This window comes from Podarcis gaigeae (genome assembly GCF_964106915.1).
Source record: "Podarcis gaigeae genome assembly, chromosome: 7".
NCBI classification, from domain to species: domain Eukaryota; kingdom Metazoa; phylum Chordata; class Lepidosauria; order Squamata; family Lacertidae; genus Podarcis; species Podarcis gaigeae.
The window spans coordinates 33715638-33739378 of record NC_139683.1 but is presented as its reverse complement, the minus strand read 5'-3'; the positions used below and the strand labels follow the sequence as shown (position 1 = coordinate 33739378).

Here is a 23741-nt window from a genome sequence, read left to right as displayed (position 1 = left end):
ATTAAAAATAAAATTGTTTTCCCTTATGTTGTACTAAAATTTACAGTACATATTTTATATTTAAAGGTGAGAGTGCCATGCATGATACCCCTACAGTCCTGAAGAATAAAAGTCTAATGGATGGGATGCATAGCAATATTAGCTGTCACATTTCTTTTATCCATGCAGATCACTTGCTGTAGAGCCCCCCACCCCCCTTTAATTTCTTTTCCAGAGAAAAGGGTGGCAAGCACTCTGATTAAATTTGCAGATGATATGAACATGGGAGGAATAGTGAGCACTGCTGAGGCAGATCTAATATTCAAGAACAGAAAGGCAGTGAAAAATAAAATGAGCTTCCACAAGGATAAATGCAAAGTAACCCGCTTGGGAAGTTAAAATTAAAGGAGCATGTACAAAATGAAAGCCTGTTGGCTAGACAGTGGTACTGAACTGCAGACAGATGTTGAGTTAACAGCGGCTGTAGATCTAAGGCAGACACTACAATACAGTGGTAAAAGGCATACTGGCAGTATCGCAATGAAAAATAAAGGGAGCAGAAATACCGTAAATAAAAAGAAAGCCCTAAATGCCAATAGAACATAAAATAAAGAGCCTTCAACAATGCACAGCTGATAGAATAACAGCAAATAGGACTGGGGGAATGCAGATGCAGAAGAAATTACTAACCCATATCAACATTTGGTGAAGTTGCCACATGACTATAGCACCCATCAGAGTTCCAGCGATGTCGTATTTAGTGTCCCAGTGAACAACCAGTAGCAGTGAATATGGTTTTCATCAGCTCAGTGACAATGACTATAGGATACTGGGGTCCATTGCTCTATTTGATGTAGCCTAAGAAGCAGCAATTTTTGGCTCAAAAGCAAAAACTGCAGTTAAGTAGAACACTGGGACCATTCAGTCACAATGTCAAACCATGGTTTGGTGTTATGTGACTGAGTCCTGGGCAGACTCAGGTTTGCATAAAACCTCTTTGGTGTCTGCTCAGCTTCTGATTCTTACTTCCTAGTTTGTTCGAACAAGCAAAGTATGGTTTGCTACAAACAAGGATAAGAAGTTTGGAAATGTGGGGTGTGGATTTCGGAGAGAGGAAATGGAACCATGCAAGTCTAAGGCCCCCCAAGTGTTTCTTCAGTTCATATCAAACTATAGTCTGCCACTGCCTCTGAAGGGGCCTGCTATTAGTGATAGAGTAAGGCATTTATGGGAATATAGTAATTGAGGAATCATAATCTAGGCCCAAGATAATCCAAGTTCAGGTGCAGATAGAGGTAGAAGACAACACTAACACAGTTTACAAGACAACCTAAATCAAACCACAGCACAGCGCAGATCAGGTATTATTATATTTTCTTATTTATAGCTGCCCTTCCTCCCAAAATAGCCCAGGGCCAGGTAGTGTCATTTCTACACTGAGACATCTTGTGCATGTATGTGTAAAGGATAAAAGTGTAAGGAGATGCAACAACTGGTTGGACTAGATACCCTTTGAGGTTTCTTCCAAATCTACATTTTTAAGGATGATTGGCACAGACCAGCGAATACCATGGTCAGAACTGACCAAAATACTCTCAAAGCATGGTTCTATACAGAATAGAATCATAGAATTGTAGAGTTGGTACAAGGTTCATCTTGTCCAATCCCCTACAATGCAAGAATCTTTCGCCCAAGACCACAAATCTGAGATTAAGAGTCTCATGCTCTACCGACTAAACTATCCTTCATGGACATGTAATAATTAGAGGGTACTCTGTAAGCAAACAAACAAATCCTATTCCATTCATTCATTTGCCGTTCCGTTCCATACATCAAAGCACTATGACAAAGTCTTGATTACCCATTTCCTCCCATAAGGGTTTAATATCCTGCATTACTGCAATGTCAATGCCTGGCTAAAAAAGCATTTCTGAAACCAAACAGCAGATTCTTCTCTTAGATATGTGCAGGACATGTATGAAGGAACTGAGCTAGTTACTGGATTGCTTGTAATGGAAATGTGTCTTGCCTGCATGCCTTGTTACAACTTGTATGTGGATTGTTATAAGGTTAACTTGGAGTCTTACCAGATGCCCTGAGGTTCATTTAGGCATTTGTCATTGCTGATGTGTCTAACAGCACATCTCTCTTCTAGGGTGGGAAATTTAAAAGCTTTGAGTAGGTACCTCAATGGGAACAGCATATAACTGACTAGAGGTGGGTAGAGCAAGAATATATCATGTTTTGGGGTGTCTGAGAGAAGGGCATGAAGGAAAAAGTCTACTTGTGAGTAAGGAATACTAGTAAAACTACAATCTGTTGCTAACACTAGCCTAATAAGCCGCCAAAATGTTGTAGAATAGGCTACAGGATCACATTTATCCAATTTTGGTTTGGTTTTCCTGCAAAGGCAGTATGTTGGGTTTCAGTAATTTTGGGGTATCATTTTCTCACTCTCTTTCACATTTATATGTCTGTTGTTCTCTCAGCTTATTTCAAACACTCCCATGCCTTTAGATTTAACCTCACACTATCTAAGGAGGCTCAAGAGATACTCTGGGGTGTTGTTTGCTATGGGGCTGCCTGGCAAATAGTTATACTCGTATTTGGTAGTGGAGATTACCTCAATTGAGAGTACAGGAGAGGGTATACTCTGTTGTTACCAGGTCTCCTTTCCCAGGCAGTACGGGACCCAGGGTGGCTGGGATGTGTCCATCACAATATGCATCTGTAAAATGCATATTTGAAGCGTGTAATACAACCATACATCTCACTGCTCCAAAGAGATGGAATAGTTAATAGTTTCATTTTAGCTCACTATGTAGGCCAACACTAAGCAAAAATATCATGCATAGTAAAAAAAAAGGGGGGGGGAGATAAATGCAGCACAGGCAAACTTTGCTACACAGTGCCAATGATATTCGGATCTTACTGTTATTTTTACACAAATAAGATAACGGTGTGTGTGTGTGTGTGTGTGTGTGTGTGTGTGTGTGAGAGAGAGAGAGAGAGAGAGAGAGAGAGAGAGAGAGAGAGAGAGAGAGAGAAATAATGTATACATAGTTCCACTTGAAAATGGAAACTTTTATATTGACACAGAATACTGAAAAGGGCTTTTAAATTCATCCGCAAATTATTTTTAAACTAACAATTTAAAGTGACTACAATTAATATAAACTTTGCACCTGACTCTAAATATTTAGCTTCTGGAAAAGTCTACAGTCTTGGATAAGTCAGGTTCTTCTCCCTTCTGAGAATTTGATTTTATTAACAATCAGAAGGGATATTTAATAAATATTTATCTGTAAGTTTGAGTTGCACCTAGAATCTAAAAATGAAGGCAAAAATGCTAGAAACTTGTCTTACAGTCACTTTTAATATCTGGCAAAGACATACACTACAAAAGAAGTTCATACACTATCAAAACGTGGAACCACCATTTTTTTTAACCTTTATTCCATAACATGGGAGTTCTTTACCATTAAATTTACACTACAGAGCCAAGTCAAGTTCAACCTTATAATATATATCGTTTGAGCCTGCTAGTCACACAAATCTTAGAATGCCCGACATTTGCAACCTGAGTAACACAGCAGTGGAAGTGCAGAAATGTGCCTATCATAAGTTGAAATGGAGTGTCTGCCCTCAGTAGTCAAAAGATACCTAAAAAATTATGGTGCTGACATGAGTATTTTAAACAAGCCCAATAATGAGATGACATTGAGGAGCTGTAGAGGCCTCACATGGCTCCATCAAATAGTCCCCAATACTAATCAACAGTTGCAAGAAGATGCTTCTGTCAAGGAACAACTGCATTCAGCCACTTGATATATTAAAACAAAAAGTCATTTCAAGTATCTGCTAACATCAGACAATTGCTTGAACATTACTCACTCTATATTTAAAAGCAACTAAATAGTTAACAAAAATTTGCAGAGACACGTCCATAGTGGACTTTGTGCTTTGTTTTCCCTAAGTTCAGAAGGTCTGTTTACTATGTTTTGAGTGGGTGGGAGCGCTTCTGGTGTTGTAATTCTCTCTAGTTATGATAAGACTACTTCTGCAAAAAAGATGCAGCGTTAGTTGTTAGGAACGATCCGATTCAAACTCAGATCTGTATTCGATTTGAAATCCTTTCGCAGGAATCCTTTGACTCTTTAGAGCTTGGCAAAGGATACTGCACATAGTTGACAATAATTTTCAGACTACAAAAGGAGATGGAACTACTAGCTTGGAAACTCCATGGATTGTTTCCTTTGCTAGCAAGAAACAGATTAGATAGCATAATAATAACAACAGATAGCATAACGATAAAATAATCATAATAGCGCGCACACACCCCACAGCTACTTTTAAGATTTATCCCATTGATCTGTTTTAATATTTGGTTTTTAATTTTAAAAAATTAATTGATAGGTTTTCTGTTTTTACTAATGTATTTCTTTGTAACTGTTTAAAGTTTTTTCTTCTTAATATTTTTTACTGTGTTTTATGTAAACTGCTTTTGTGTTTTCCATGGTTTATAAATATAATCATAACCATAATGTGCTGCTTTAGATTCTACTGCTGTTATTTTATAGTATATGTTTTATTTTATTTTATTTTTCTATTACTGTATTTCTGTTTCTACTATAAAACTGTCCTGGGAAAGTTTACTTGAACAAAAGAAATACAACATTTGTTTGTTGCAGGTGGCATTTTCATCGATAAATATGATTAATAATTATTATTTTGTGTGGGAGAGTTATTGGCTTGGAGGGGGCTTGTTCTTGATTTTATTGTGTATTTTGTGTTTTTATCTTGTATTTTATGTTGCGAACGAGATGAAGAGTGGTATACAAATTCAATTAATAATAATAATAATTCTGGAACTCTTCTCAGGGATGGGGTCACATTTTGGCATTAGTTTACTTTTCCGTGGGTAAAGAAAACCTGCTGTTATTGTATGCAGAACAAAAATGCCTCTATGTTTCTGAGAATGTATCTGTACAAACTTCTAGTATCTAAGTATGACTCAATTTCATTTCAAAACACACACTATGAGAAACTGAAAAAAAAATACTTACTATCTAAACAAAGCATTGCTAAGAAGGCTTTGAAATAGGTGTGGTAGCAAGATTACTTCATTAAAGAGTACTACTTTAAAAGATGGGAGTATTACTGAAAGCTAGCAAAAGATTCCAGTAATAGTAAATGTGAGGAACAAAAATCACATTCTATATGTGCCAGGGTAAAGAAAGTATAAAAAGGCAAACCCAAAACAAACAAACAAAAATGGTTTGGGGACGAGCAGAAAAAACATATTTTAAAATCTTCAGCAGTATAGTGGTACCTCTGGTTATGTACTTAATTCGTTCCGGAGGTCTGTTCTTAACCTGAAGCACCACTTTAGCTAATGGGGCCTCCTGCTGCTGCCACGTGATTTCTGTTCTCATCCTGAAGCAAAGTTCTTAACCCGAGGTACTATTTCTGGGTTAGCGGAGTCTGTAACCTGAAGCATATGTAACCTGAAGCGTATGTAACCAGAGGTACCACTGTACAATGAAGGACAAGATGAAACTGCTACTTGTATTTCGGATGAAGAACATGAGGGACAGAGGGATGCATTTACAGGAAAACTAGTAGGATACTAGAATCTGTATATGTAGACAGATAGTCACATGCTTTCTTTCCCTCATTATGCCCCACAATCTAATGGCATAATCACCACTTGTGCTTAAGCAGCACAAATCCCATTGAAATGATTTGGCCTTACACCTAAGAAACTACTGAAATTAATATAATCTAGAGAAAGTCTAACCTGGTACAGTGGTGCCCCGCAAGACGAATGCCTCGCAAGACGGAAAACCCGCAAGACGAAACGGTTTTCCATTTGCGAGTTGCTTCGCAAGACGAATTTCCCTATGGGCTTGCTTCGCAAGAAGAAAGCCCATAGGGAAATCTCCGGGGACCTCTTTTAAATGCTGGCAGTGGGGAGCAAAGCCTTTCCCCCCCTCCAGCCTTCAGAAGAGGTCCAGGAAGGCCGGCGGGGGCCGAAAGGCTTTGCTCCCCACCGCCAGCATTTTAAAAGCAGTCCGGGATAGCAGGGAAGCGCTTACCGCTATCCCGGATGGCTTTTTAAGGCAGGCGGGGGGAGCAAAGACTTTATAACTGACGGCTTCAGGTTGATTCTTGTGAACTTTCAAGACTGATATAAAGCAAAAGATATGTGGTCCTACATGCCTGGATTACTACAAAAGTCTGAAAATCAAATACTTTTAATTTTCTACCTCACACTAATTTTAATTTTAATTTTCTACCTCACACTAAAAATATGGCATTTGGACCTCTTCTGAAGGCGGGCGGGGGGCAAAAGTCTTTGCTCCCCCCTGCCTGCCTTCCCGGGAGAGCGGAGAAACGCAGCGCGTCCCAGACAGCTTTTGAAGGCAGGCGGGGGGGGAGCAAAGACTTTTGCCCCCCGCCCGCCTTCAGAAGAGGTCCAGGACCTCTTCTGAAGGCAGGCGGGGGGCAAAAGTCTTTGTCTCCGCTGCCTGCCTTCCCGGGGGCTTTTAAATTGCCCTGGGACAGCGGAGAAGTCCTCCGCTGTCCCGGGTTTTTTTAAAATGCTGGGGGTGGGAAGAAAAGCCCTTGTGTCCCCCCCCCAGCCTTCAGAAGAGGTTGGGGGACAGACTGTCCCCGGACCTGGTCTGAAGGCGGTTTCCATAGGAACGCATTGATTGATTTTCAATGCATTCCTATGGGAAACCATGCTTCGCAAGACGAAAAACTCGCAAGAAGAAAAAACTTGCGGAACGAATTAATTTCGTCTTGCGAGGCACCACTGTACTGAACAGTTCTGTTCCCTTTTTAGCGGTATCATATAAATACATACTTGAGCTGCTTTCCAAGTGTAAATTAATTCTAAACACTAATTAGTATTCCTTTGTTTAGGTGGGTAGCTGTGTTGGTCTGACGCAATCGAAACAAATTTCAAAAATTAAAAAATTGTCCAATAGCACCTTAGAGACCAACTAAGTTTGTTCTGGGTATAAGCTTCAGTGTGCATGCACACTTCTTCAGATAGTGTTCCTTTGTGTAAGTCAGGTCTTCCAGTCAAAAAAAAATGAGCGTTTGTCTCATCAAAATTCCTTACGGACTGCATCAGGAGCTGTCAAGCTATTGAAATATATACTGAACTACTAAAATATTCAAGTGTAATGAACAGAGCAAGTAACACTTCTCAGAAGAGCTCAGACTTTGATAATCATATGGATGGAGTGTGTAAACATGCAATATCAGCATGAAACACCAGCACAAACAGAAGCATAAGCATCAAGGAACTTCAGCATGCTTTTCAAGACTTTCTGTCATTAGACATGAGGAACATTTGCCCAACCTTTAATGCAAAACTGCTGTAAGCTAAAGTACGGCCACACAATTTTCCATTAATTTTACTATATGTTTTAAGGAAATACTAGTAAATTATTACATTATTATTAAAGAAGGCAACAAACATGCCTCCCAGGGAAGAGCATTCCACATGTGAGGCGCCACCAATGAAAAGAGCCACTATTATGTTGCCACCCTCCAATGGAGGGGGCACATGAAGTAGGGCCTCAGATGATAACTGACGGCTTCAGGTTGATTCTTGTGAACTTTCAAGACTGATAGAAAGCAAAAGATATGTGGTCCTACATGCCTGGATTACTACAAAAGTCTGAAAATCAAATACTTTTAATTTTCTACCTCACACTAAAAATTTGGCATTTGCCGTATTTTAACACTGAGAAAGCCATGGAATAGAATGCTAGGTTAAAGAAGTGTAATGTTATGTATGTTTATTAAGCAGTAATTACTACTGTGTCTATTTGGAATAAGTGTATTCCTTTGGACTACAGTCGGAGGCTAATCTTTTACACACTTACTAGATGGTAGCTCAGTTGAATAGGGTTTACTTCTGAATAAACATGCACAGTATTGCATGCATGTAACCTAGAAACATATGCCTTGGCTTGCTCTGGAAATGGGGAGAACAGGGATTTATTGTTACAGATACACACACACACATGTACATACACACACACATGCTTAAAGAATACAGGTACGGTCTCAGGAAAATCCACAAAATCTATAGGGAATTAGATAGGTTGCTGCACTCTGCACCAATAGCTATTCTAAAAACTTCTCAAATAGGAATACTATAGTAGTCAACTGAAGAGTTGTGAGGTGCAGGTTACTGACACTAAACCCATTCTCTCCAGATGAAGGCACAATTATATGCAGCTTATTAATAGCGCATTCAGAAGTAGTCTTGAGATGCAAAAACCTTAGAAAACCACATCAGCAATCATCAGCTGACTATCTACTTCTGAAGTTGGATTTCCCAACCATATCACTTCTGTTTTGCCTGAAACTGACACTGTCCCCAACAAGATCTTCCAGGCACTGCTTAAGAACCAAAGCTGCTGTTCCCATATATGATCTTCACTGAAAACCAGAATTCTCATTATCATGCCACATTTAAAAACTCCACTGAGTCTTTCACAAGGCTTCAGATTGATCTTAGAAAGTAAGGAAAGAACAGAACCAGTATTATAAAATATATGCCTGTGAGTTTTTGGAGAACCTGAAGAAGAGTGCTATTGTGCTCATGTGCTGCTTGTGGGCTCCTCTATCAACTTGCTTGGCCAGTGTGAGAAAAGGGTGCTGGACTAGATGAGCCTTTGGTCATCATCATCATCAGCATTATCATTTTTAATTTGTATACCATCTTTCTTTCTTACAATACTCAAGGTGGTTTAGAAGCTGAAGAAACAAAAAATGTACATCTTATAACAATCTAATGTAATACAAAAATGTGATAATAAAACATAACTTTAAAATAAGCAACCTACATCAAAAAAGTAACCTACATCAAAAAAGTAACATTCAACAATCATTAGAATAGTATGAAATAATATTATCAGCATATAAAAGTTAAACAGAAATTCACCCTTAACAGTTATGATAAATAATTTCTAAACTATAATCAATAAAACAATGGCAAGCCACAGTACATAAAATAATACGACAGAAATTGAGAAGAAGATACTAGAGGTTGGAGCAAGGCAGGTGGAAGAAAGTCTTGCATCCTATATGATACTAGCCATGATTTTGAGCTCATAATCCTACAGCATGAGTTTTATACAATTAGAAAAGAACAGAGCCAACACTCACACACTACTTTAAACCACAATTAAGAATAATGTCTGAACCCAGGCTTGTGGTTTACCTCTCTGCAAAACAGGTCATGAGCTTTAACCAATGGTTGTACTCTAGCAGCAGAACAGTCCTATACATCTCTACTCAGAAGCAAGACTTGTTGAGTTCAATAGGACTTGTTCCCAAGTAAGTACATGCACAGCAATGGTTCTCAAAGGTGAGGCATGCCACATGGATGTGGCAAGAGATGTTGGCAAGTGTGGTGGCAAGACTCAAGGACAATCAATATTATATTTTGGGATTGATTCGTGTTCTTATGTACCTTCATTATTTTATACTTTTTGGGGATCCCATGATCGTATTATAAAGTAGCTGTGTTCTATGTTATAAATCAAGCACTGCTGGGAGTTATTTTTGTTTTGTGCTGTTATTTCTTATCAACAAAAAAATTTAGTGTTGAATGAGCATTTTTTTATTCTGATACTGTGGCCCAGATAAAAAAAGTTTGAGAACCAGTGGCATACAGGATGGCATCCTTAAAGGTTTCTCAGCATGAACCATTTTGACTACAGAACTACAACATTTTCAATTTCTCCAAACACTGTACCTGCAACTTCCCAAATCAATACACACAAACCGGTTCAACGCACATATTCAGAGCAACTGCTACAGAAAGGCTACATGTGCATAGGAAGGACAGTAACAATGCTTTACTACTAAATTTCACTTTCAAGGATTTCAAAGATTCATTTTCCATCTTGTGACTAATTACTTAATCCCTCAGAGAATTTCCAATTTTCATGAAATGTCTTTTAAAAAAAAATTTTTTTGTTAACCTTCCCCTGCTTTCATTGTACCAAGCTGCATTACACATTTAAATCCTAGTTCCCCTCATTTTTTTCATATATATGGGGGGGTTATGTATCACTCATACTATATTCCGCATTTGCATAGGTCTGTAACATGTTTCTTGTGGAAAAATAACAATAAAGATCTTTAAAATTATTATGTAGAAGTTTGTCAGCAAAATCATTATCAGTAATTTCTGTTTAAGCCTCCATCTCATCTGTTTCCCTCCACTTTTGTAGATTTTTAGTGTACAGAAGAATGCAGAATACTTTTGAGACTGTACTCATGTTCCTATGATAAGCCTTTAAGGCAACTGCCCGAAAGCTTTCAGCAGCAACTTTCTGGGACAGGTACAAACATGGCCAAAAAGCAGTGATTTGTCTCAGGAGACGTGTTTACAGGAATTAAATTAATCTTAGTACAGGCTTCAGCATGATTTTTTTTCAAAAAAATAAAAAAGAATCCTTTGGTGTGTGAAATGAGGCCCATTCTGAGGCTAAAACAGAACTTCCAGTAGAAATTACAACTACAGATGTAATTAGCCAACAGTCAATACATTCCCCCCACTTCTGATTACAACGCAGTTGGGAGAGTGAAGGTGAAACCAGCTGACTCATAAACAGAACAGAACATATAACCAGACTAGTCAAGATAATTAAAAATGTGTGGGCATCCCTTAAAAAATAAAAAAGCTTGCATGGGAGAAGGACAATTATTGCAATATTTTCTCTTCTATGCACTAACAGCCTAATAAATACATGAAGATAAAATGCAGAGCATATACATTACTAGTCACATTTGCCAAATATATAATTAACTTACTCAAACACTTTAGCATGGTTTGTCTTTTCAGATGGTCCCAACATTACACCAAGAAGCACCCACTAATGATAGTAACATCTAGATGCCATACACATTTATAAAAGAAGTCTTCTGGAAGAAAATGCACTTGAAATCCACAATTTGCTTAAAATTTTGGCTGTGGAATTAGTTGTGTGATATTTTTAGCAGCCGTCTTGCACGTATACACGCTCCTACAATGGTCTATTCATGCGAACAGTGTAACAGTGGAAGAAAGTCACAGCTCAGCTTCTACGAGTACTGATTTCTGGTTTCACCTATTGCTCAAAGAAACCACCCTGGATCTTTCACAAGTGTTCTCCTACAACAGTTACATGAGCAGGTGAAAGCAAGGTTATTAACCAGCTGTAAGTAAGGCACAGTAATTTCTCAGATCTCTTGATAAAAGAGAATCAAAACAACTCCTGGACTTGCAAATCACTAGGATTAGAGAAGACTACCGATGTTTCGATGTTTTCAAATCATAGAATCAGAGTTGGAATACAGTATACAGTAAATGTTAGCTGTCATTCAGTTCAGAATGATCTTCTGTTCAAAGGTTAGCTTGGCAAAGTGGCCAGGAAATAATTCATTCTACAGAAGTGTAGGTTTTTTGCTTGTTTGTTTGTTTGCTAAACCTCTTAATGGTCAGACAAAAATTAGAACAACCTACTTGAAAATGAATGCTGTATTACTGATGTCTCCTGAGCACATGGTGTAATATAATCATAATAGTTTTGAAAGGGTGAGAGGCTGGTGGTATGTTAAATCATGCCATCTGTAGGTGCTTTATATAGTTCCATTTGCTAATATCAAGCCATAAGTTTACAGTACTGCTCCTATCATAACCAAGCCAGGGTGTGTGTGTTACTATGTTTAATATTTTACCAACTCTCAAAGCATTTTTTTTTGTTAAGAGTCGGATTGTTATGCAGAAAAATCCCACACAGTTTAAGAATACATACCTTGTGAGTTAGTAGTAGTTGTGTTTTTATGTTGTAATTCCATGTCCAATCACCAGACTGACTTTACATTCCAAGAGAGTGAACTGGGTGGTACAATGGAGTAACTACTTGTCATCCTCTCCCCTTAACATACTAGGAGCTTAAGTAGCTCCATATGTTTGCTGTTTAGTGATGTGTATAGTTGAGCAGAGGGACGCAGGTGGCGCTGTGGGTTAAAGCCTCAGCACCTAGGACTTGGCGATCGAAAGGTCGGCGGTTCGAATCCCTGCGGCGGGGTGCGCTCCCGCTGCTCGGTCCCAGCGCCTGCCAACCTAGCAGTTCGAAAGCACCTCCGGGTGCAAGTAGATAAATAGGGACCGCTTACCAGCGGGAAGGTAAACGGCGTTTCCGTGTGCGGCTCTGGCTCGCCAGAGCAGCGATGTCACGCTGGCCACGTGACCCGGAAGTGTCTCCGGACAGCGCTGGCCCCTGGCCTCTTAAGTGAGATGGGCGCACAACCCCAGAGTCTGTCAAGACTGGCCCGTACGGGCAGGGGTACCTTTACCTTTACCTTTATAGTTGAGCAGAGCAATTCAAAGAAGAAAAATAAACCCTGTCTCTCAAAGTTCCTCTCATGATCTCCCCTTCAGGTGGGTCCCTGAAGCCTTAACTGCTAATAGGAGACTAATGGCAATCAGAAATTGGCATCTGATCCATTTTCTACAATACTCCAGTGTTATGCTACATTGAGAGGATTATAGCAAATTTAAAGGGTGGATCAGATCCAGCCACCCAGTGCATGGGGCCCAAATTACACTACAGAATGGGTCCAGCTCGGACTTTGGGATCCCAGGACCTGCCCAAGGGAGTTTTGTGCTGATGCTGGGCCTGACGCTTCATGAAGGAAATGCTGTCTAAACACAATTCAAAATTTTAAAATATTTTAAAATGGATTAACAAATATATGTCTATGTCAGGTACAGTTTAGAACAGATCTTTGTAAAAATTACTTGCTATGCTTTCTTTAAAAACAATTGTTAACTCAGTTACATTCTCACAAACTGAAAGGTCTATGGAATGGCAATACTGTATTGTTTCCAGGTAAATAATCCTATGGGGTGGGGGGTAGGTGGGAGGAAATCCCTGCTCACTGCAGACGCGTCTTCAATGCAAGCAGCCACCAGCAAGCCAACTTCATTTGAGTATGATGAATCTTTTATTTTCTAAATCAATGATGGTCTGTTTATGAACCAGCGGGTAAAACTAAGTGTTGTGTATAAAACACAGGACTGTGCCGAAAACCTACATACATCCTGACATTATTACACTGCACCTTTTTCCACTCCTGTCTGCAACAGCCAATGGCACAAATAAATGTCATAATAATCCAGATAACAAAGGGACCACAACTGTTTTAAAACAAATCATCTATTTCCACAGAATATCATAGGTGGTATGAACATCACTCTCACTAGTAAGTTGTGTGGATGTATTAATGATCATGAGAATGTGAGCAACTACATGCATTCTCCTTGCAGATAATTACTCAATCCAAGTTAACTCCCATGATCCTCTATGTATCTGTGGCACACAGTACAGGAATCCCAAGTAATTGGTGTGCCATTCTCTACCAGACAATCTACTGACTATGCATAAAGTTCCTAAATGGTCATGGAATACTTGCAGTGCCCCCAAGTTCATCTATGTGCTCATCCAGGCAAACATTCACAATTAAATGGGTCATGTAGAGCACTGCCACAAAACTATTGATGTCAGGGTCAGCATGCCTCTGAATATCAGTTGTTAGAAATCCCAGTTGGAGAGAGTGCTGTTCACATTATATCTGAAAGAATTCTAAGAGTCATTGTACCACAATGGATTGATAAAATAATATTAGTATTGTTTTCAAACAGCTCCTTAAAGACCTCTCCAGAATATATTCTAAAGGAAAAAACTGAACTGTTGAAGTACACAACCTGGAGAAGAGTACTAATGCACACATTGTATATCTCAGCATTACCATATTCCATGCTGATCCAAGTAAAATTTACAAATTAAAAGAAACTGTATTACTGCAAAAAATAATAATATAAAAATAGAACACGTCGCACAGGAAAGGAATGCATATGGGTTCAAACATTTAGGAATGCTCATACTATGTAAATATTCTGAAGTACACAAGACCCATGCTGCAAGAGGAGGCTGAAATGTCAGCTTTCAGATCTTCCTCGGTTTTTTGACTCTTTGCTTTTGTAGAGTTCATGGTACCTATTTGTTCATCATCACAATCCTCAAATGTAAGAGAGCAAAATACCACAAAGTAAAAATACTGTCAACACTCTCTATGCAATTTGACGGGCTCAGTGCAATCTCCGTGTGATAGAAAAGAGCTAAAGAAACGGCTAGAGAGTTCCTAATTCAGGTCAAATAGTAATTAGCATGGTTTGTTCAGATATTAATAATGTCATATATAATAGCCAGTGATTAAGTCACATGATATTGTTCACTACTTTCTAAAGTAGGGCAAGTACTCCACACCAGTATTTCAAGGGGGGGGGGCAATCATGGCAGTTGGCAACCTCAGAATTTGGCAGCATAGTTTAACCATCAACACTAGCCAGTGTCACAGCCAGCCCAAATTCTTCCCCTCTGTCTTAGCAACACTTATTCTCTGCTCCATCTTTAAAGGGACAAAGAAATGAACGCATATGGAATTCTCTAGTATATGCATTTATATTGCTTATTATCACAAGAATAGAGAGGGGGCCACCAATACACCCCAGGATTATGTACTCAATTATGCAGACTGCGTTGTATTTATGTTAAGGAAAGTAAAATCAGAATATCATTTTCACTTGTTAGGTCTACTGGGACCAGAGGCAGGCTGGGCGTCAAAACCTGTCCTGTAATAATTCCGATACTAACAGCCTTGTGTAGGCGGACTATGTAGCAATAGCTTGCAATCTGTTAGCAGCAGCACCTTAGCATGAAGCCTATTTTTTCAGAGGGAATTGTACAATCAACCACTAGAAAAAAACAACAATGCCTTCGTCAACACCAAGTTGAAGTTGAAGAAGCCATTGATTTATATTATCTCAAATTAACTTTTGCATCTTTAGAGGTTACTAGATTAAAGGACAACGTGTGGGTAATCATGCTAGAAGCATTTTCAGTTTTGTTTTAAACCACAAAGTATAGCATTGAACAAGTTCATGTTTTATTGCCCCATTCAAGATGTAGAGTGTATGGAACTTGCAACCAGCAACATGATAGAGCACAAATGGTATTTTTGCCACTAGGGAAAGGTTAAACAAAACACTTCTCAAAGGAAAAACAGTTGACAGGAAATGTGATCTGCATATCCACATACCCAACAGTACTAAAAAAAAACTGAACAGCTAACAAGAATTGCCTTGCAGCTTGACAGGAAAACTCACTGGTCAGGAAGCACTGAAAGTATTAATAAGAGAGCAAACTGCATATCTGGTGATGTCACGTTTCACATCAAAAAGCTGATGCTTGACCCAGATAAACATTTACTATAAATATTTCATTGAAAATGAAATCCAAAATAGTGAAGCTATTTTTGCTTACTTCAAACCACAAATGAATCTAAAAACAATTCCACAATGACACTTTTCACAATAACTTCATGATTCCATTATATTCCTGAAACAACCCAGTACTCCTAACTTTGCTCTCTATACTTTCACATAAATTTTGAAGCAAGAGAACTTGTGCACCAGTTTTGTTTGCCTAAGAACAGAAAAACATTTCAGGAGACCAGACTTTGTATAAGCAAAAAAGCAGTCGTCATTTTCCTGACCTAGTTCAAACTTAGATCCAACTCTGAAGATATTTACTATAGAACAAAAAGGTAACAAACAGGTTTAAACTCACCTCTGGGAATAAATTGTGTGCCACTTGTTTTAGTTTTTGGAGGAAAAAGCATGAATATTAAACCACTACACTTACGAAAGAAAAATGTTCAAGTCAAAAGCAAACACAGATCTGCATGACCTCTCTCTCTTTTCCTGGGGTTAGGAAATCTATGAAGAAAGAAGAGAAATGAAGCTGTAGTGCAAGGGACATTGGCCTGGAAAATTGCTCATCACTTTCAGTTCCAGAACATGGTTGTGCAGAATCAAAACTAGGCACAATCAAAATCTTAAAACCTTTTATTTACACTATCAAGGAGGAAAACAAGACAAATGATTTAAGAATTAAAGAAAACAGTGTTAAGCAGTCAACTGGGGAGGGGTGGGAGCCACAATGTAAAAAGATGCTTCGATCAAGCTAATGAATAATTCAAATAGGTGGAATTTGCTCAGTTGATAACGCTGCACTGATATTTGAATAGCCAGCTCCCCTCAGAGTCCAAGTTGTAACAGAATTCAGGCCAAATTATTACTAAGAACTGGGACACTGTGGGAGGGGATACAACTCTAAGGAGAAATGCAAGTTGAAGAAAAAGTCTAAGGGAGTCCTTCTCTGGAACCAGAGAATGCTGTCCAACAAGACTGAGTATAACAACATTTCTCTCACCCCACCCAAAGCAGCAAACAGCAACAATTATAGGCTAGAGCCACTACCCTGAAACTAGGACGCAAGGCCATTTTGCAATTAGACAGGGATGCAACATAAATAAATCCTAATAAAATTTGAACCATATTCACAATCCGTATCACCTGAGCGTGAATATAAATGAAAATAAAATGGAAGGAAAAAGTTCAAGATACAGTGGATTCTATTTCCCTCTTGTCTGATTATTACATTTCCAGAATAGACATACATACAGAAAATACTCCATTCTTTCTTTCTTGGTACACTGGGCATGAATTAACATATAGATTCCTGTTGGAAACTATTCTTATGCTAAAAATGTCCCAGGTAAAGGAATAAAGAGAAGCTGGGTTATGAAATGTGGACACAGGTAGCTGTGTATGTGTGTGTACATCTACACGCAGAGATCTACTGCTGCTCTACAAGCTACATTCAGTTAACTGTTAAATAAGTAAATGCTATTATTAATGTACTTCTTATTTAGAAACTGCCCTTTATCCAAAGATCCCAGGGAAGTGTACAACATTAAGAACATAATTTACGCAGCATAATAATAAAACAAAATACACAGCATAATAAAATAATGATTATAACAGTCTCTCTCTGCCCCTGCCTTAACAGGCTATATGTTATGTAATGGCAGAAGGCCTGGGTAAAGAGGAATGCTTTCACCTGGCACCTATATGTAATGATGGTGCCAGGCAAGCTTCTCTCTTTTTATATATGATATTTATATTAAATTACTAGGCAAGCTTCTCTGATGAGAGCATTCCACAGACAGGGAGCCACCACAGAAAGCGCCTGTTCTTGTATTGTCACCCCAGGAACCTCCTCAGGGAGAGGAAACATCTGAAGGCAGCCCTGTTTAGGGAAGTTTTTAATGTCTGGTGCTTTGTTGTGTTTTTAATATTCTGTTGGGAGCTGCCCAGAGTGGCTGGGGAAACCCAGTCAGATGTGTGGCATACAAATTTATATTATTAATTATGATTAATAATTATTATCATTAACATGGAGAAGGGCCTTGGATGACAATCACAGGTTCCAGGGCAGTTCGTATGGCGGGGGCAGTTCTTAAGGTATTAATGTCCTGATTAGTGTAAGCCTTTATAGATCAGCACCAGGACTTTGAACTGGGTCCATAAATTAACTGGCAGCCTGTGTAGTCGGGCCAGGATCGGTGTTATATGCTCAAATAATCATGCTCTGGTGAGCAACTTGGCCATCAAATTTTGCACCAGCTGAAGTTACCAAACAGTCTTCAGAGGCAGCTTCATGCATAACACTTTTCAGTAATCCAACTTAGAGGTTACCAGAGCATGGGCCACAGAGGTTTGGCTATTCCTGTCGAGATTGGAAGCTCCTGCAGCCAATCGGAAGCCATGGAAGCCCTGTCGGACTTTCGGGTTCCAAAGAACACTCGCAAACTGGAACACTCACTTCTAACTAACTTTGATGTTGTTTCCCTAATTGAAAAGTTACTATCTTCGTTGATTTAGTAAATGAGGAACATGTAGCTCTTGAGGTGTTGATGGATTCCCTGCTGCAGAAGCTCCTCCAAGCATGGCTAATGGTGAGGGATGAGTTTAGCTGGAGCAGGGACGCAGGTGGCGCTGTGGGTTAAACCACAGAGCCTAGGACTTGCCGATTGGAAGGTTGGCAGTTCGAATCCCTGCAACGGAGTGAGCTCCTGTTGCTCGGTCCCTGCTCCTGCCAACCTAGCAGTTCAAAAGCACGTCAAAGTGTAAGTAGATAAATAGGTACCGCTCCGGCAGGAAGGTAAACGGTGTTTCCGTGCACTGCTTTGGTTCGCCAGAAGCGGCTTAGTCATGCTGGCCACATGACCCGGAAGCTGTACCCCAGCTCCCTCGGCCAATAAAGCGAGATGAGCGCTGCAACCCCAGAGTCGGTCACGACTGGACCTAATGGTCAGGGGTCCCTTTACCTTAAAACAGCATCCAGAAGGCCAGGGGTTCCCCATTACTGAAATATACTACCAAATTCAATAGGCACCACAACACAAATACAGTGGTACCTCGGGTTAAGTACTTAATTCGTTCCAGAGGTCCGTTCTTAACCTGAAATTGTTCTTAACCTGAAGCACCATTTTTAGCTAATGGGGCCTGCTGGTGCTGCTGCCGCGCCGCCGGAGCACGATTTCTGTTCTCATCCTGAAGCAAAGTTCTTAACCCGAGGTACTATTTCTGGGCTAGCAGAGTCTGTAACCTGAAGCGTATGTAACCTGAAGCGTATGTAACCCGAGGTACCACTGTATAAATTATGAGGTAGACACTGATTGAAAACCACTATATGCTGTTGTTAAAATTTGTATACCACCCTTCACCCAAAGATCATAGGGTGGTTCACAACATAAAAATACAAAATGAGAACACAACACATTCTGAAACACTGGCCCCAAACCACAAGGTTTTTCCTGGGGGACAGGTAAGTATACCCTGGAGGGATAAATTATACCTTAATGCACAAGTTTTAGAGTAAGCCACCATCAAGCTACCTCATGTGATTATTCTAATTTCCCTCAAGTCAGCTGTCTGAAGAAAGGACTATATGACAGGAGTTGTGTTGTCCTCCCAGTCTGGACTTTGTCATCTGCTTTGGTTGTGGATCTGATGTGTTGAGTGGGGTAGGGGCTACTTCAGGGGACAGACTGCTCTTTGTCAAGGGCAAGACACCCAGAACCGCCAAAGACATTGTATGGAACTGTGATAAATGAAACTTTAAGAAATTGTGCTTGAGCTTGCTTTTCTCTCCTCTCTCCTATCACTTTTTTCTAGTATGTCCTATCTTTTTAGATTGTGAGTCGGAGAGCAGGGACAGTCTTAGGACTGATTTTCTGTAAGCTACTCTGACAGCCTTTTTACTCAAAGGGCAGGAGGTATAAATGCTGCAAATAAATAAAGTGCATTAAACAGCTCAAAAAAACAAAAACAAAAAACAAATTCATCATAGTGAGCCAGAAAGCTATGAACACACTTATCCTTTCTGACTCAGACAGAGACAATTAATGAATCTTTTCACATCACTAAGTATGTATAAATTGGATTTTAACCAATTTCAATTGTCACTGAGCCTTGCTTTGGAAGAAATGCCACCCTCAGGCTAAAGCTTGACTATCAGATTCCTCAGAGGTATATGAGGCAGCTGTCAAAAGAGTATTTTGCCCAAGTTGTAACCAAAACAGGAGCACTCCATTTCTGCTTAGATAGTATTGTTTTAGCTCAGAGAAATGGAGGAAACCCAAACACAGAGGGGTATTCTTGGGCTGATTATTTTTTTGAGTGTGCAGTTATCTGCCAAAGCAGCCTTATGAGTAGGCAAAAGGCATTTTGTGCAGCGCCATAATCCTGGATGACCTCCCTCATATTTGGCAGTAAGCCACAGCCATATAGCCAGCACAATCATGTCTCACCACAATACAGGCAAGAATTGCTGAGCATACTAGGTATAATAGGGAGTTATTTTATGCTCAGTTTAGGTACATAAATTCAGCCACAAAACACACTAAACACATGCTGATTGCAGCTAAAATTGATGAATGTAATAAGAACACACCAATAATAATTTCTTATCCTAGAAAAGCAGTGGTGTCAAAAGCCCATCAGCCATAAACCTAACAGGAGGAACTTGGGATGAGAACTCTGTGCCTAACCTACTGTTCTGAAAATGAAGTGGAACGCCATTGTATGCTGCCTTAAGCTCTGCCCAAATAAGACAAAATGCAAAACTAATAGAGAAACTAAGGCTGCAATCTTGACTTCACTTACTGGGGAGTAAGTCACATTGAATTCAATGGGATTTACTTTTCAGCAGACGTGGTTAGGGTTGCAGCAACTGCTTGAATACTTCAACACGATACAATTTTCACAAATGAATGTTTAAAACATACGAAGTTTCCCTCAGCGAGAGCAACTACTCAGTTGCGGACTCAGTTACTAAACTCATGATTCAAATTTCAGCCAACCAGGTTCATCATGTGAAAAACTGATGGTCATCGGAATCCATCCTAGTTTGTACAAACAGAAATACAAGACAAGAAATGACAACAACAAAACAACAACACTGGGTCTATGTAAGCAACTACTGACTTCTAACACTAAAGAACCTGTGCATGACATACAGTTTACTGTATCACTCCAAGTAAGGTTAGCAGGACATCTCATTTTCAGAGCAGTTTATATTTCTTTGTATTTAAAATTAGCAGCTAACTTAAAAGATAAAATGAGTAGAGAAAAAGGACTTTGCCAGCTGCTTGCTTCTATATATGGTGAAAGGGCATCTTCAAGCAACTGAGTCATCTCATGAGTATCATTACATACGTAAATCCAGACAAGGAAAAGTATGGGCAATCCTAAAATTTTTGTGCCTAATCATTCTTTTAAAAAGTTAAAATTAAACTTGGGCTGAATTCTAAGAAGCCCCATGTTCTCTTTCAAACAATCCAACTTTAATTTTTTTAAAAAGAGCATTCACTTGTTTTTTCTGCTGAGCAAGTCTTCAAAGTCCTGGGAATGTAATTCATTTTGGAGTGTATCCCCAAAACATACAACAAAAATGCAGTGCTAGTTGCTTATCAGTAACTTTAGAAGATACTGTTTCCAATGAGTGTCATTTGAATTAGTGGGAAGGTCCGAAAGGGTAAACGTGACAATGAAGACTGCCACAAGTTCCCACTCATTCTGTTTCATGAATATCCTTATAAAGAAAACAAAAGAAGGCACGTACAGAAGACTTTGGCAGTATGTATGACTCTTTATAAACCCAAAGTACAGTACAGCTTTATTTCTTGGCTATAATTTGATACTACATTCCATGTATCAAGGAAATGGGTCCCCTGCTGGTGTAGGAGGAGCACCTCTCTATTGATGGCAGAGGCAATCTATTTGCAGAAGCCAAGGGCTGCAAGCTCCGTTGGTAGTGCTGATAACACCAAGGTTGCAGGCTCGACCCCGATTTGGGGTAGTTGCACATTCCCATATTGCAGGGGGTTGGACAATACTCAGGGTCACTTCCAATTCTACAATTTTATTATTCCAGGGAATGTTGGCACTACAGGAGCAACACACAGGTGTAAGCCTCAATCAAGAATTAAACAGTAAGCAGATGTGTGTGGAGACATACAGAACCGCCAAATATTTTGTTTTAGAATTTTGTTGCACATCTCTTGCATTTGAGTGGAAGCGTGATTCACAAACGCTTGTAATTAATAATAAAATTAACCAATCAATCTAATCCTGACAGGGGTTTCCCAAGGTCTCAAGTCATAGTCATACCCAGCACTATTATCAGTGAGCCTCTTGCCTAAAGACTCCAGGGGCTATACTTGGAACATTTGCATGCTGTTTTATCCAGCATATGTAGATTACAAATTAGAGGTCTGAACTACTTGTGCAAGCTTTGGGCAAATGCACTGTCAACCCATCTTAAGACAGCCAACTTACACATCCTGGCCACCAGTTGCATGGCTAGCCAACTACAGAACTGCAAGGGGCGGAGAACTTGCCTTTTCTTTCTTGATCTAAACTAGTCCACCCTCATTCCTACTTCTGCCTCCTTTCAAGTAGTACTCTTGACTTCACACACACCTGTTCAGACTTCTTGATTAGAATTTTCACTTTGCAATTCCCATTCTGCTCCTCCACGACCCAAAGTATTGGTTGGTTTGCGCAATGCACCCTGCACTGGGTGTATGATGGTAGTAGATAGGGCATGTCTGTGCATGTCTCCAATATCTCCCCGCCGCCGCCCCCCCCGGCTTGTATTTCTGCTTAGTCGAGGAACAGAATTGTGGATCAGAACACAACAGCACAGTCCCCACATTCTGTCAAATTCCAATATGATGGAAGCCTGGTATATTGCTTGCAGACTCACTGTTAATGCAAGGGGAGTGGAGAGAACAGGACAACTATGCCCTATAATTAATCCTCCATACACAGATGCTACACCTATGGAAGACTGGAGCAAGCATCTGTTATTTTAAAAATACTTATATCAGTGGAAAGTGGGACTCTCTTATGCTGGTTGCAGGCCTTCCTCAGGAGCCTCTTTCAAAACATGATGTTATTCCTTGGTCATCAATGTGTGGTCCTCCATAGTGGGGGTCAATGATGTCCCCCATAGTGTTTAATATCTACATGGTACTTCTGGGAGAGATCATCTAGGGATTTGGAGTATCTTGTCATTATACAAGCAGCTCATTTCTTCTTTTTATCCAATACCAAGGAAGCTATTGATGTTTTCAATCAGTTCCTGGAGGCAGGAATGGGCTTGATGATGAAAGCTAATAAACTGAAGCTTAATCAAAAGAAAGCAAAGGTGCTCCTGCTCAGGAAGGAGGCGCGGCTCTTGCGGGCTTTTCCCCAAGAGGGAGAAGGGACTGACTGGCCACGTCAGTCCCTTCTCCCTCCTCATAGAAAAGCACGCAAAAGCCGCACACCCTTTAAAGAGAGTGCGCCTCTTGCTGGCTTTTGTGGGAGGTGGGGGAAGGGACAGAGGGCAGCCCCTCAGTCCCTTCCCCCACCTCCCGGAAAAGTCCCCAAGAGCCGCACTCCCTTTCACTAGCCATGTGCAGCATGTGTGCGGTTCTTGGGGGCTTTTCCCCCCGAGGAGGAAGAAGGGCAGCCCGTCAGTGATGGGCTGCCCTTCTCCCTCCTGGGGAAAAGCCTGCAAGAACCGCACACATGCTCCACATGGCTAGTGAAAGGGAGCTCTGAGCAAAAAAAAATTTTTTTCATTTGCATTCCCCTTCTAAAAACTAGGTGCATCTAATGGTCAGGTGCGTCATGTGGTGCGTTGGATTGTATACCTTGCAGTATGGTTATTCAATTGGTGGCCAGGAGTGCTTTTGCCCAGTTTAGGATAGTGCAGCAGTTAATCTCCTAAGGAGGTAAGATGTAGTTAAAGAGCACAAGTCTTCAGTTGATCCAGAATGCAACAGCAAGGATATTAGTAGGTTCTCACTCATGGGCAATATGACACCTATTCTATCTTGGCACGGGTTGCCAATCTGTCTCCAGGCACAATTTAGTGCTTATGATTACCTTTAAAATCATAAATAGCTGGCATCCAAGATCACCACATCCTGTAACAACTTGCTCACTCATGAAGATTAAGTGAAGAGGCCCTTTCTGTGTCCCATTGATGGTGGAAGCATAGTAGCTTGGAACAAGAGAAGGCCTTTTGAGTGGATTCCTCAGTATTATGGAACACTGCACCCCATGAAGCATAGTTGGGATACTCTTTGGATGTTTTCCACCAGTTAGTGAAGACTTTGTAACTTATTCTGGAAAGCTTTTAGCTTATCACAAAGCTAATGTTTTACCTTGGCTTACCACTCATAGTTTGTTGGGAAGAAGGGAACCACAAGGCAGG

General features: G+C 39.9%; 1 protein-coding gene across 25 annotated transcripts in view; it reads right to left on the bottom strand.

Annotated features, from left to right (window-relative positions):
* NCOA2 (nuclear receptor coactivator 2) overlaps nt 1-23741 on the bottom strand; it is a 126987-nt gene that overhangs the window by 75720 nt on the left and 27526 nt on the right. For 6 of the 25 annotated variants that reach the window (XM_083747543.1, XM_083747554.1, XM_083747544.1 and 3 more), the window contains exon 3: nt 15693-15841. The exons of the other annotated variants lie outside the window; for them this stretch is intronic. The gene's annotated coding sequence lies outside the window, so the exon portion shown is untranslated. The remainder of the gene's footprint in view (nt 1-15692; nt 15842-23741) is intronic. 25 annotated transcript variants of the gene reach the window in all.